This window comes from Nicotiana sylvestris, chromosome 9 (assembly GCF_000393655.2).
Source record: "Nicotiana sylvestris chromosome 9, ASM39365v2, whole genome shotgun sequence".
Taxonomy (NCBI): Eukaryota; Viridiplantae; Streptophyta; class Magnoliopsida; order Solanales; family Solanaceae; genus Nicotiana; species Nicotiana sylvestris.
The window spans coordinates 186,352,939-186,365,147 of NC_091065.1; the positions used below are offsets into that span (position 1 = coordinate 186,352,939).

General features: G+C 41.3%; 1 pseudogene; it reads left to right on the forward strand.

Annotated features, from left to right (window-relative positions):
• LOC138878708 (CBL-interacting serine/threonine-protein kinase 20-like) overlaps positions 1 to 12,209 on the forward strand; it is a 245,739-nt pseudogene that overhangs the window by 175,242 nt on the left and 58,288 nt on the right.

Consider the following 12,209-nt stretch of genomic DNA (forward strand, 5'->3'; position numbering starts at 1 on the left):
TCGCAAACGCGTAAGGAAAATATCCCAGGTGCCAGATTTCTTCTTTGCGAACGCGAAGCTGGAGTCGCGAACGCGGGGCTAAGGAGGGATACCCTTCGCGAACGCGATGGCTAGTGAGCCTGGGGGGGGGGCATTTTACCTACGCGAACGCGACCCATTGGACGCGAACGCGAGGCTCGAGGAGTTTCTCCTCCGCGAACACGAGTCGTCTTCCACGAACGTGAAGTCTTATCAAGCCTTACCCATAGCTAACGCGGTGGATCTGTCGCAAACACGATGATTAATTTTTCCCAGTTATTTTAAAAGACCAGAACAGTAGCATTACGGGATTTTCAGAATAACTCATAACTTCTTCATCTAAACTCCAAATTGGTCGATTTTTTAAAGAGGATTTCACCACCAATTCATAGGTATGTAATCTTAGACTCATTTTCTTCAATTTCCATTAACACCCATTAGATTTCTAGGCTTAAATCATGTCATTAAGGGTAGAAAATTAGGGATTTGGGTAGAGTTAGGACGTTTTGATTATTTGGGAATTTGACCTCGTTTTGGGGTCGGGTTTCAAAATAAATTATATATTCGGGCTCGCGGGTGAATGGGTGATCGGGTTTTGGTCCGAACCTCGTATTTTGACCAAGCGGGCCCGGGGTCGATTTTTGGGAAGAATGATTAGAAAGCTATAATTGGGTATTGGAATTGGATTGTTTATCATTTATTGGTATTATTAAGTCAATTATGTCTAGATACATTTGCCTTGGAGTCTAATTCGAAAGGAAAGGCGGTGTTTGAGGCTTGAGTTGGCTGTGGAAGTTCGAGGTAAGTGTTCGGTCTAACCTTAGCTTGAGGGATTAGGAGTTGAGTCCTATTTTCTATTTGCTTCTTGTTGAGTACGACGTATAGGCATGGTAACAACTATCTATACATTGGTGTCGAGCATGACCGGGAGTCTTAAATTGCAACTTGTTGTGTTCTTAAATAATATTACGGATGCTATAATTGATGATTCTCGATATTGAGCAAGGATTAAGTTTGTTTTCGTGGAAACTACTAAGTTTGAGTATTGGTGATAGCTGAAACAGTTAGATGTTGGATTAAGATTGGTTATAGTTGTTTCTCCCTTGCCAGGACGTACTTATTTATGCTGCCGATTCCCTTGCCGGGATAGTGTGGTTTGTTAGTGATCCCTTGTCAGGATTGTTGTTATGATTATTGTTGACTGCTTATTTGGAACGGGTTGTGCGCCGCAACATTGATATTATATATGGATCGGGTTGCACGCCGCAATAATGTTATGATGTATCGGGTTGCATGCCGCAACAAATACTATATTGGACCGGGTTACACGCCGCAACATTGTTAAATGATAAGGGATCGGGTTGCGCACCGCAATAGTATTATTATTGTTTTGTTGTAGATTTTAACAGTTCTCTCATATTTCTCTTAAGTTTCTACTGGATTTGATACGTTCACCAAAGCATGTACCCCTTCCCATTTAACCTGCTTATTTCTGTTTATTTTCTGTTGTATATTATATAATTGTACAGGTTTATCTGGAGTCTGGTCCTAGCCTTGTCACTACCTCGTCGGGGTTAGGCCAGGCACTTACCTGCACATGGGGTCGGTTGTGTTGATGCTACACTATGACGACCCAAAGGGTCATCACTTGCTTTTAATTGAATTTTGTATCTTCAAGGCCTTGAAAACCTCAATTATCATCACCTCAATTTGCGTGCGCAGTCTGCGCGCATAGCCAGAAAGCTAAAATATGAAAATCTATGAAAAATGCTAAGTTTTGATTATAAAATGAGTAAATTTGAGTTAGGTCAACATTTTTGGTAAATGGACCCGGACCCATGATTCGACAGTCCCGGAGGGTCCGTAGGAAAATATGGGACTTAGGCGTATGCTCGGAATCGAATTCCGAGATCCCAAGCCCGAGAAATGAATTTTTTAAAGAAAATTATTTTCTGAAATGGTTTAAGGAAATTTGAAATAAAATTTGATTAGAACATGATGGTATAGGGCCCGTATTTTGGTTCTGGTGACTGGTACAGGTCTTGTATATGATTTAAGACATTTCTGTAAAATTTGATGAAAAACGGACGTCGTTTGACGTGATTCAGACCTAAATAGCTAAATTTGATGTTTTAAGAAGTTTGAGAAAAGTTCTTTGATTTTGAGGTTTAATTCGTTGTTATTGAGGTTGTTTTAGCGATTTGATCGCACGGATAAGTTCATATGATGTTGTTAAGTTAGTACGTGTTTGTGGTTAGGAGCCCCGATGGCTCAAGTGTGTTTCGAGAAGTTTTGACCTTAAGAAAAATTGTAGAAAATCTGTTGCAGCTGCTCAGGCTTGTTATTCATCTCGATCGCGTAGTAACTCCCGCGATCGTGTAAGGTACATAGGGACATGGGTGTATTTGTCCATCGTGAATGCGAAGCCACGACCGCGAACACGCAGCTCTGGGGGATTTGCTCATCGCGAACGCAACCTGTGTTACGCGAATGCGTAGTGGTAATTGGAGGGGGCTGGGATATGGTCATTCTTCTACGCGAACGCGTAAGCTTGTCCGCGAATGCGAAGGTCAGGGGGTCAACACTTCGCGAACACGTGGAAGAACTCGCTATCGCGTAAGTCCATTACTGTCAGCCCTTCGCGATCGCGACAGTATTCTCGCGAACGCGATGAACAATGTCGCCCAGCACTTAAAACAGTAGCTAATACGAGATTTGTTCAAAATTTCATAACTTCTTCAACTCAACTCCAAATTGGGCAATTTTTGAAAGAGGATTTCACCACGAAATCATAGGTATGTAATCTTAGACTCATTTTCTTCATCTTCCATTAACACCCATTAGATTTCTAGGCCTAAATGATGTGAATAAGGGTAGAAAATTAGGGATTTGGGTAGAGTTAGGGCTTTTGATTATTCATGATTTAGACCTCGTTTTTGTGTCGGATTTGAAAATAAATTATGTATTCGGGCTCATGGGTGAAAGGGTGATCGGATTTTGGTTCGAACCTCGTATTTTGACCAAGCGGGCCCGGGGTCGATTTTTGGAATTTTGGGAAGAATGATTAGAAAGCTATAATTAGACATTGAAATTGGATTGTTTAGCATTTATTGATGTTATTAAGTCAATTATGTATAGATTCGACTGGGTGGGAGCCAAACTTGAAAGAAAAACCGGTGTTTGAGGCTTGAGTTGGTCGTGGAAGTTCGAGGTAAGTGTTCGGTCTAACCCTAGCTTGAGGGATTAAGAGTTGAGTCATATTTGCTATTTGCTTCTTGTTGAGTACGACGTATAGGCATGGTGACGAGTATCTTTACGTTGGTGTAGAGCATAACCGTGGGTCTTAAATTGATAGTTGTTGTGTTCTTAAATGACACTTTATGCTTTAACTGATGACACTTGATATTGAGTAAAATTTAGTTTATTCTCGTGGACTTTATTTATGTTTGAGTGTTGGTACTAATTGAGCTGAGTAGAAGTTGAGTTAGGATTGGTTATAGCTAATTTTCCCTTGTCGGGATAATTGTTTTGATATTGTTGCTCCCTTGCCGGAAAGTTATTATATTGCCTTTGTTCCCTTGCCGGGATTCCTTGTATTTTATGTTGACTTCTAAATGGGAGCGGGTGGTACGCCTACCACAAGATATAATGAAATGGGAGCGGGTGGTACGCCTATCACAAGATATAATAAAATAGGAGCGGGGTGGTACGTCTACCACAATATATGGTGAAATGGGAGCGGGTGGTACACCAACCACAAGATACAACGAAATAGGAGCGGGTGGTACGCCTATCATGAGAGGTGATGAGATGGGAGCGGTTGGTACGCCTACCACAAGATGTAAACAGAAAGTGAAATATCCTTGCTAGAAGCTAAATCTTGGTTTCCTTATAATTTTAGCGAGAATTTGCCTTATCTGTTATTCCCCCGAAGTATGTTTCCCCTTCCAAGCTTTAATTGTTTGTTTCAGATTATTTCTCCGTTACATATATGTGTATAGCTACACAGGTTTATCTGGAGTTTGGTCCTAGCCTTGCCACTACCTCGTCGGGGTTAGGCCAGGCACTTACCAGCATATGGGGTCGGTTGTACTGACACTACACTCTGCACTCTGTGCAGATACCAAAGCAGCACTTGCTCAGCAGTAGTAGGGGAGCCATCCTTCAGTCCACCGATATTCCGAGGTAGCCCTGTAGGTGCCTGCAGGCCTGGCGTCTCTTCTATCAGTTTTTATGTTCTGTTATCATTTGTACTCGAGACAGACTATGTTATTTTCTTTCAAACACTTATTTGTAGTAATCATAAATAGTCCGTGAAAGTTATGACACCAGTTTCTGGGTAGAGGCACATATGAAGTTTTCTTATTATTTTGGTTCATTCTATCTAAGTCTTTCGCTTAATCTCATATTCTACTGTTATTAAAATGTTTATCGCTTGTTAATGTATGTTATAAAAAGGGATTAAAACAAAAGAGTTAAGAATTCCTCATTTCGTGGCTTGCCTAGCTTCTACGAGTAGGCGCCATCACGACTCCTAAGGGTGGGGAATCCGGGTCGTGAAAAGTTGGTATCAGAGATCTAGGTGAAATAGGTCTCGCAATTCACGGACAAGCTCAGTAGAGTCTGAGGGATCGGTACAGAGACGTCTATATTTATCCCCTAGAGGCTACAGAGTTAGGAAAAACAGCACATTTGTTCTTTCTTGTCGTGAGATTCTGTTTCTCAATGCTAATTGAACATCTACTTTGTTCTTTTGCAGATGGAGAGAACACACACTTCCTCATCCACCGCTCAGTAGCCCGAGCCCCCAGAAGCAACTCCCACGAGGGGCATAGGGCGAGTCCGAGGTAGGGGCAGAGCTCAGCTCCGAGAAGCAGCACTAGTGGCGGAGCCTCAGGTTGATTTTGATGAGGAGATTCCGGCCCCAGTAGTTCTGGTGGGCCCAGCTCAGGTCCTAGAGGGGTTTATTGCTACCCCAGTTCTTCAGGATGCTCTGGTCTGATTAGTGGGACTCATGGAGAGTGTCACCCGAGCAGGCTTGCTTCCTGTAGCACCAGCCATCTCTCATGCTGGAGGAGGAGCTCAGACTCCTGCTACTCGCACTCCGGAGTAGGTAGCTCCCCAGATTCAGACTCTAGCGGTTCAGTCAGTTGGAGTAGTTCAGCCGGGTGTGGTAGCTTAGACTGGCGATGTAGCAGCTATATATGCCGATGCTTTGTGGAGGCTGGATAGGTTCACCAAGCTCTTCACTTCTACTTTCCTCGGTGTTTCTACTGAAGATCCCAGGATTATCTAGACAACGGCTTTGAGGTTCTCAGGAACATGGGTATTGTTGAGACTAATGGGGTTGATTTTTCTACATTTCGCTTGTCTGGATCCGCTAAGACCTGGTGGAGGGATTTCTGTTTGGCCAGACCAGCCGGATCACCATCTTTGACTTGGGAGCAGTTTTCAGTGTTGTTTCTGTAGCAGTTTCTCCCCATTACTTAGAGAGAGGCCTATCATAGGTAGTTTGAGCGCCTCTAGCAGGGTTCCATGACTGTTACCCAGCATGAGACCATTTTCATCGACTTAGCTCGCCATGCTCTTGTCATACTTCCTACCAAGAGAGAGAGGGTGAGGAAGTTTATTGGTCTTATTCAGCCGATTCGTCTTCAGATGGCTAGGAAGACTGGGAGTGAGATATCTTTCCAGGAGGCGGCCAATGTGACCAGGAGAGTGGAAATGGTTCTGTCACAGGGAGGTGGTCATGGGTCAGATAAGAGGCCCTGTCATTCAGGCAGATTTAGTGGTACCTCGTTTAGAGGTAGAGATTCATATGGTAGAGCCCATCCCCCTAGGCCTCTCCAGTCAGTACTTCAGGTTTCTCACGGTGCTTCAGGTAGTCGTGGTCCTCAGATGCAGTATTCTGATTAGCAGTCCTACAGTGCACCACCGCTTTAGAGTTTCCAGGGTCGTCAGCCACAACAGCCGAGGGCTTGTTTTACTTGTGGTGACACGAGGCACATTGCTAGGTATTGCCCTCTCATGCCAGGTAGCTCTCAGCATCCGAGTTCCCGTGCTATGGTTCAGGCACCAGGTGCCCCACAAGCTGCCCAGCCAGCTAGAGGTGGGGGTAGAGGTGCTAGAAGTGGAGGTAGAGTTGCTAGAGGTGGAGCTCAGACCACTAGAGGTGGAGGTCAGCCAGCCACAGGCCGTCCAAGAGATGTAGTTTAGGGTGGTGGGGCCCAACCCCGATATTATACTCTACCAGCTAGGCCCGAGGCTGAGGCTTCAGATGGAGTTATCACAGGTACAGTTCTGGTTTGTGATAGAGATGCTTCAGTGTTATTTGATCCAAGGTCTACTTACTCATATGTGTCATCTAATTTTGCATAGTATCCGGTTGTGCCTAGTGCTTCGTTGAGTCTTTCCATTTATGTGTCTACACCAGTGGGTAATTCTATTATGGTTGATCGATTCCATCATTCTTGTATGGTGGTGATTGGGGGTCTTGAGACTCGTATAGATTTATTGCTTATGAACATGGTAGACTTCGATGTTATATTGGGGATGGATTGGTTATCACGTTACCACGCTATCTTGGACTGTCATGCCAAGACAGTGACCTTAGCTTTACCAGGTATGCCCCGTTTAGAGTGGAGAGGCACTCCTGGTCATTCTACCCGTAGTGTTATCTCTTATGTGAAGGCTCGGCGTATGGTCGAGAAGGGGTGTTTGGCCTACTTAGTATATGTTCGTGATTCGAGCGCTGAGGTTCCTTCTATTGATTTTGTGCCCGTTGTTCGTGAGTTTCCTAATGTTTTCCCTTCAAACCTGCTGGGTATGCCGCCCGACAAGGATATTGACTTTTGCAATGATTTGGCTCCGGACACTCAGCCCATTTCTATTCTGATGTATCGCATGGACCTGCCTGAGTTGAAAGAGTTGAAGGAACAATTTCAAGACTTTCTTGAGAAAGGTTTCATTAGACCCAGTGTTTCACCTTGGGGTGCGCCGGTGTTGTTTGTTAAGAAGAAGGACGGATCGATGAGAATGTGTATTAATTACAGGCAATTGAACAAGGTTACAATCAAGAATAAATATCCATTGCCGAGGATTGATGATTTGTTTGATCAGATTCAGGGTGCCAAGGTATTTTCAAATATTGACTTGAGATCTGGCTACCATTAGTTGAGGATTAGGGCATCCTATGTCCCTAAGACAGTATTCCGCACTCGGTACGGGCACTATAAGTTCCTGGTTATGTCATTCGGGTTGACAAATGCACCAGCAGCCTTTATGGATTTGATGAACCGGGTGTTCAAACCTTATTTGGACTCGTTAATGATAGTCTTCATTGATGATATTTTGATATATTCCCGCAGCCAGGAGGAGCACGAGCAACATCTCAGAGTGGTTCTCCAGACTCTGAAAGATAGTCAGTTATATGCTAAGTTCTCGAAGTGTGAGTTCTGGTTGAGTTCAGTTGCATTCATGGGTCATATTGTATCAGCAAAGGGTATTCAGGTTGATTCGAAGAAGATTGAGACAGTCAAGAACTGGCCTAGACCAGCATCAGCTACAGAGATTCGGAGTTTCTTGGGATTGGCAGGCTACTATCGTCGGTTCGTGGAGGGGTTCTCATCTATCGCAGCCCCGATGACCCGGTTGACCCAGAAGGGTACCCGCTGTTCATAAGTCCATTACTGTCAGCCCTTCGCAATCATGACAGTGTTCTCGCGAACGTAATGAACACTGTCGCCCAGCACTTAAAATAGAAGCTAATAGGGGATTTGTTCAAAATTTCATAAATTCTTCATCTCAACTTCAAATTGGGCGACTTTTGAAAGAGGATTTCACCACAAACTCATAGGTATGTAATCTTAGACTAATTTTATTTATCTTCCATTAACACCCATTAGATTTCTAGGCCTAAATCATGTGAATAAGGGTAGAAAATTAGGGATTTGGGTAGAGTTAGGGCTTTTGATTATTCATGATTTAGACCTCATTTTTGTGTCGGATTTGAAAATAAATTATATATTCGGGCTCGTGGGTGAATGGGTGATCGAATTTTGGTTCGAACCTCGTATTTTGACCAAGCGGGCCCGGGGTCGATTTTTGGAATTTTGGGGAGAATGATTAGAAAGCTATAATTAGACATTGAAATTGGATTGTTTAGCATTTATTGATGTTATTAAGTCAATTATGTATAGATTCGACTGGGTGGGAGCCAAATTTGAAAGGAAATGCGGTGTTTGAGGCTTGAGTTGTACGTGGAAGTTCGAGGTAAGTGTTCGGTCTAACCCTAGCTTGAGGGATTAGAAGTTGAGTCATATTTGTTATTTGCTTCTTGTTGAGTATGACGTATAGGCATGGTGACGAGTATCTATACGTTGGTGTCGAGCATGACCGTGATTCTTAAATTGATAGTTGTTGTGTTCTTAAATGACACTTCGGATGCTTTAACAGATGACACTTGATATTGAGTAAAGATTTAGTTTATTCTCGTGGACTTTATTTATGTTTGAGTGTTGGTACTAATTGAGCTGAGTAGAAGTTGAGTTAGGATTGGTTATAGCTAATTCTCCCTTGCTGGGATAATTGTTTTGATATTGTAGTTCCCTTGCCGGAAAGTTATTATATTGCCTTTGTTCCCTTGCCGGGATTCCTTGTATTTTATGTTGACTTCTAAATGGGAGCGGGTGGTACGCCTATCACAAGATATAATAAAATAGGAGCGGGTGGTACGCCTACCACAATATATGATGAAATGGGAGCGGGTGGTACACCAACCACAAGATACAATGAAATAGGAGCGGGTGGTACGCCTATCACGAGAGGTGATGAGATGGGAGCGGGTGGTACGCCTACCACAAGATGTAAACAGAAAGTGAAATTTTCCTTATTTTCCTTATCCTTGCTAGAAGCTAAATTTTGGTTTCCTTATAATTTTAGCGAGAATCTGCCTTATCTGTTATTCCCCAGAAACATGTTTCCCCTTCCCAGCTTTAATTGTTTATTTCATATTATTTCTCCATTGCATATATGTATATAACTGCACAGGTTTATCTGGAGTCTTGTCCTAGCCTCGTCACTACCTCGTCGGGGTTAGGCCAGGCACATACCAGAACATGGGGTCGATTTTCCTGATACTACACTCTGCACTCTGTGCAGATATCGGAGCAGCACTTGGTCAGCAACAGAAGGGGAGCCAGCCTTCAGTCCATCGAGACTCCGAGGTAGCCCTGCAGGCATCCGCAGGCCCGACGTCTCTTATATCAGTTTTTATGTTCTGTTGTCATTTGTACTCGAGAAAGACTATGTTCTTTTCTTTCAATCACTTATTTGTAGTAATCATAGATAGTCCGTGAAAGATGTGACACCAGTTTTTGGGTAGAGGCACATGTGGATTTTTCTTATTATTTTGGTTCATTCTATCTAAGTCTTCCGCTTAATCTCATATTCCGCTGTTATTTAAATATTTATCGCTTGTAAATGTATGTTATAAAAAGGGATTAAAACAAAAGAGTTAAGAATTCCTAATTTCGTGGCTTGTCTAGCTTCTACGAGTTGGCGCCATCACGACTCCCGAGGGCGAGCAATCTGGGTCGTGACATACACTCTGCACTCTGTGCAGATACCAGAGCAGCACTGGGACAGTAGCACTTGGGGAGCCAGCGTTCAGTCCACAGAGATCCTGAGGTAGTCCTACAGGCGTCCGCAAGTCCGGCGTTCTCTTCTACCTATTATTATGTTTTGTTATCACTTGTATCCGAGACAGACTGTATTCTTTTCAGACATTTGTATGAATTATTCATAGATAGTCCGGGAACATTGTGACACCGGTTTCTGGGTATAGACGCATGATGGAATTTTCGTATTTATTTTGGTATTATATTAGTCTAAGTCTTCCGCTTAATTTCATCTTCCGCTATTATTTAAATGTTGATCACATGTTAAAACAAGTTATTAAAAGGATTAAAATGAAAGAGTTAAATATTTCTAAACTTTGTGGCTTGCCTAGCTTTTACGAGTAGGCCCCATCACGACTCCCGAGGGTGAGAAATCCGGGTCATGACAGTTCAGTTTCTGGAGTTTCATTAGACAACACAGGAATATCTTCCTTGATGAACTTCTGGAGACTTAGATTAGTCAAGTAGAAGAACATCTTTTGTTGCCAGCGCTTGAAATCAATCCCGAAAGTTTTTTCAAGTTTCTCCGCCGGTGCCAATGCTACCGATGGTGTTCGGCTCGTTGAGGCATTGGCAGTCACCATTGGAACAACTTGGTTCACATTATCATTAGTCATTTCTGTAAAAGAATAACACAAACGTTAAAATCACGTAGATTTTAATCTCCAATAGAGTACAAAACCACAAAGGTTTTACTCTCCAGAAACAGTGAGTACAAATACAGAAAATAGATTAAATTCCTTAAGCTTGGTAGTAATCTATATTTGTAAAGCAATTCTGGAGAAAATAAAATTACATAAACAGAAATGTAAATGAAATAACAAAAAGCAACTTGAGCCCACTGAATTCAGAGTGTTTCCTTAAGGAATTTAATCCCCTCCTAGTACCCAAGGTTATAGATTATTTCCTCCCAGGATAGAATGAATTACACACTGGTGTAGTGGTACTTCAAACCCCAGTGTTTCAGCGAACACAAAGTTCGGTAACAAATCACACTTACTGTTGCTTTCTTTGAAGTTAAAATATGCAGAAGAAAGGATAAGAACTCAGAAAATTCGTATGAAAATTCTGAGCAGAATAGTCTTTTATTTATTGCCAAAGTTGGGTTGAAATCTGAAGATGTGCAACTCTTCAGAATAGTTGTTTATGCAAAACGGCCACAACATAAATGTCATAACATAAATGGCTATTAACTCAACAATAAAGAGGGAAAATAAAGAGAAAAAATTGAAGAGGGTAGTTTATTTTTCAGTTACACAACTGAACAACGGATTGGATTTAATATTAATATTTATTTTAATATTAATATATTCTGTTATTAAAAAAATATTAATAACATTTCTGTTAATATTATCCGGATCTGAATCCGAAGCCGAAGATATTAATATTTATTTTAATCTCTGAAAGACAAGGGCCATAGATCTGAGGCAAGATTCACAACACAAAAGCCAGCATCCACTATTCTTTCGAGGCTAGAGGATGTAGATTCGATGGGGAGTTTTAAGGTAATATCAAAACTATATCATCTCTCTCATTTAAAAGTTTAAACCATTAGAGAAAACATGTTTTATTACTTGATTAATCTTCAAACACACTCCTAATTTTGCTCATACAGGCCGGTCCAATTCTCTTTAATTAGCTAAGCACGAGAAATTATTTTTTATAATAGATGGTGGTGAGACTTATTGAATCCAGAGCCTCAACCTACTCTTATACTATGTTGAAATTGTATAACCCAGAAGTCGAAAATTTCACTAAGGGTGTTTAAGGATCAATATATATGTTTAAAAATTAATACTTGACCTATACACACAATATAATTTTTCTGTAAAGAGTGTTCCACTAACCACTCTTGAGCCTATGTGACTTTGCTTCTGTGGCCATCTCATCTAAAATTTATTTAACCAACCTTATCCTATATATGTGGCTTAACCTCTATGATTCTCATCAAAAAGCTTAATTGGTTAAATAGAGCAAACTGTATTTACTTGATTATGTCTTCAACATCACTACAACATTATGCATCTACGGCTACAAATTCTTTGTTACGAATAAAAAAAAGTGTGACTATTATCTAGCAATAGCCATAAAAATTGAAATTCCGTGGTTGTTCACAATTTGGTGAAATTTCATAGCTACAAAAAGCAAATTGGCAAAGCTAATTCCTAACTTTTGCAAATAAATTAAATCGTTTTCTACAACACAACATTTCGTGGCTACAATATGAAGATAACTACAAATTTGTTCGCCGTGGCAAAAGAATAAAATCACTTGCTATAAGTATATTTTTTGTAGCAAAAGCCTTTTACCATCATAGCTACAACATAAAAAATTTCCGTAGCAATAAATATTAGTTCTTAGCCACATATCATATAAAGTATGTAGCTGAGTTTTAGCTACGCTACATTTTGCTACGAATGCTATGGAAAAAAATATTGTGGCTAAAGTGTTTTGCCAAGAAAATTTTCATATTTAGCTACAGTGTTTTTCATAGCTATAGATGTGTAATGTTGT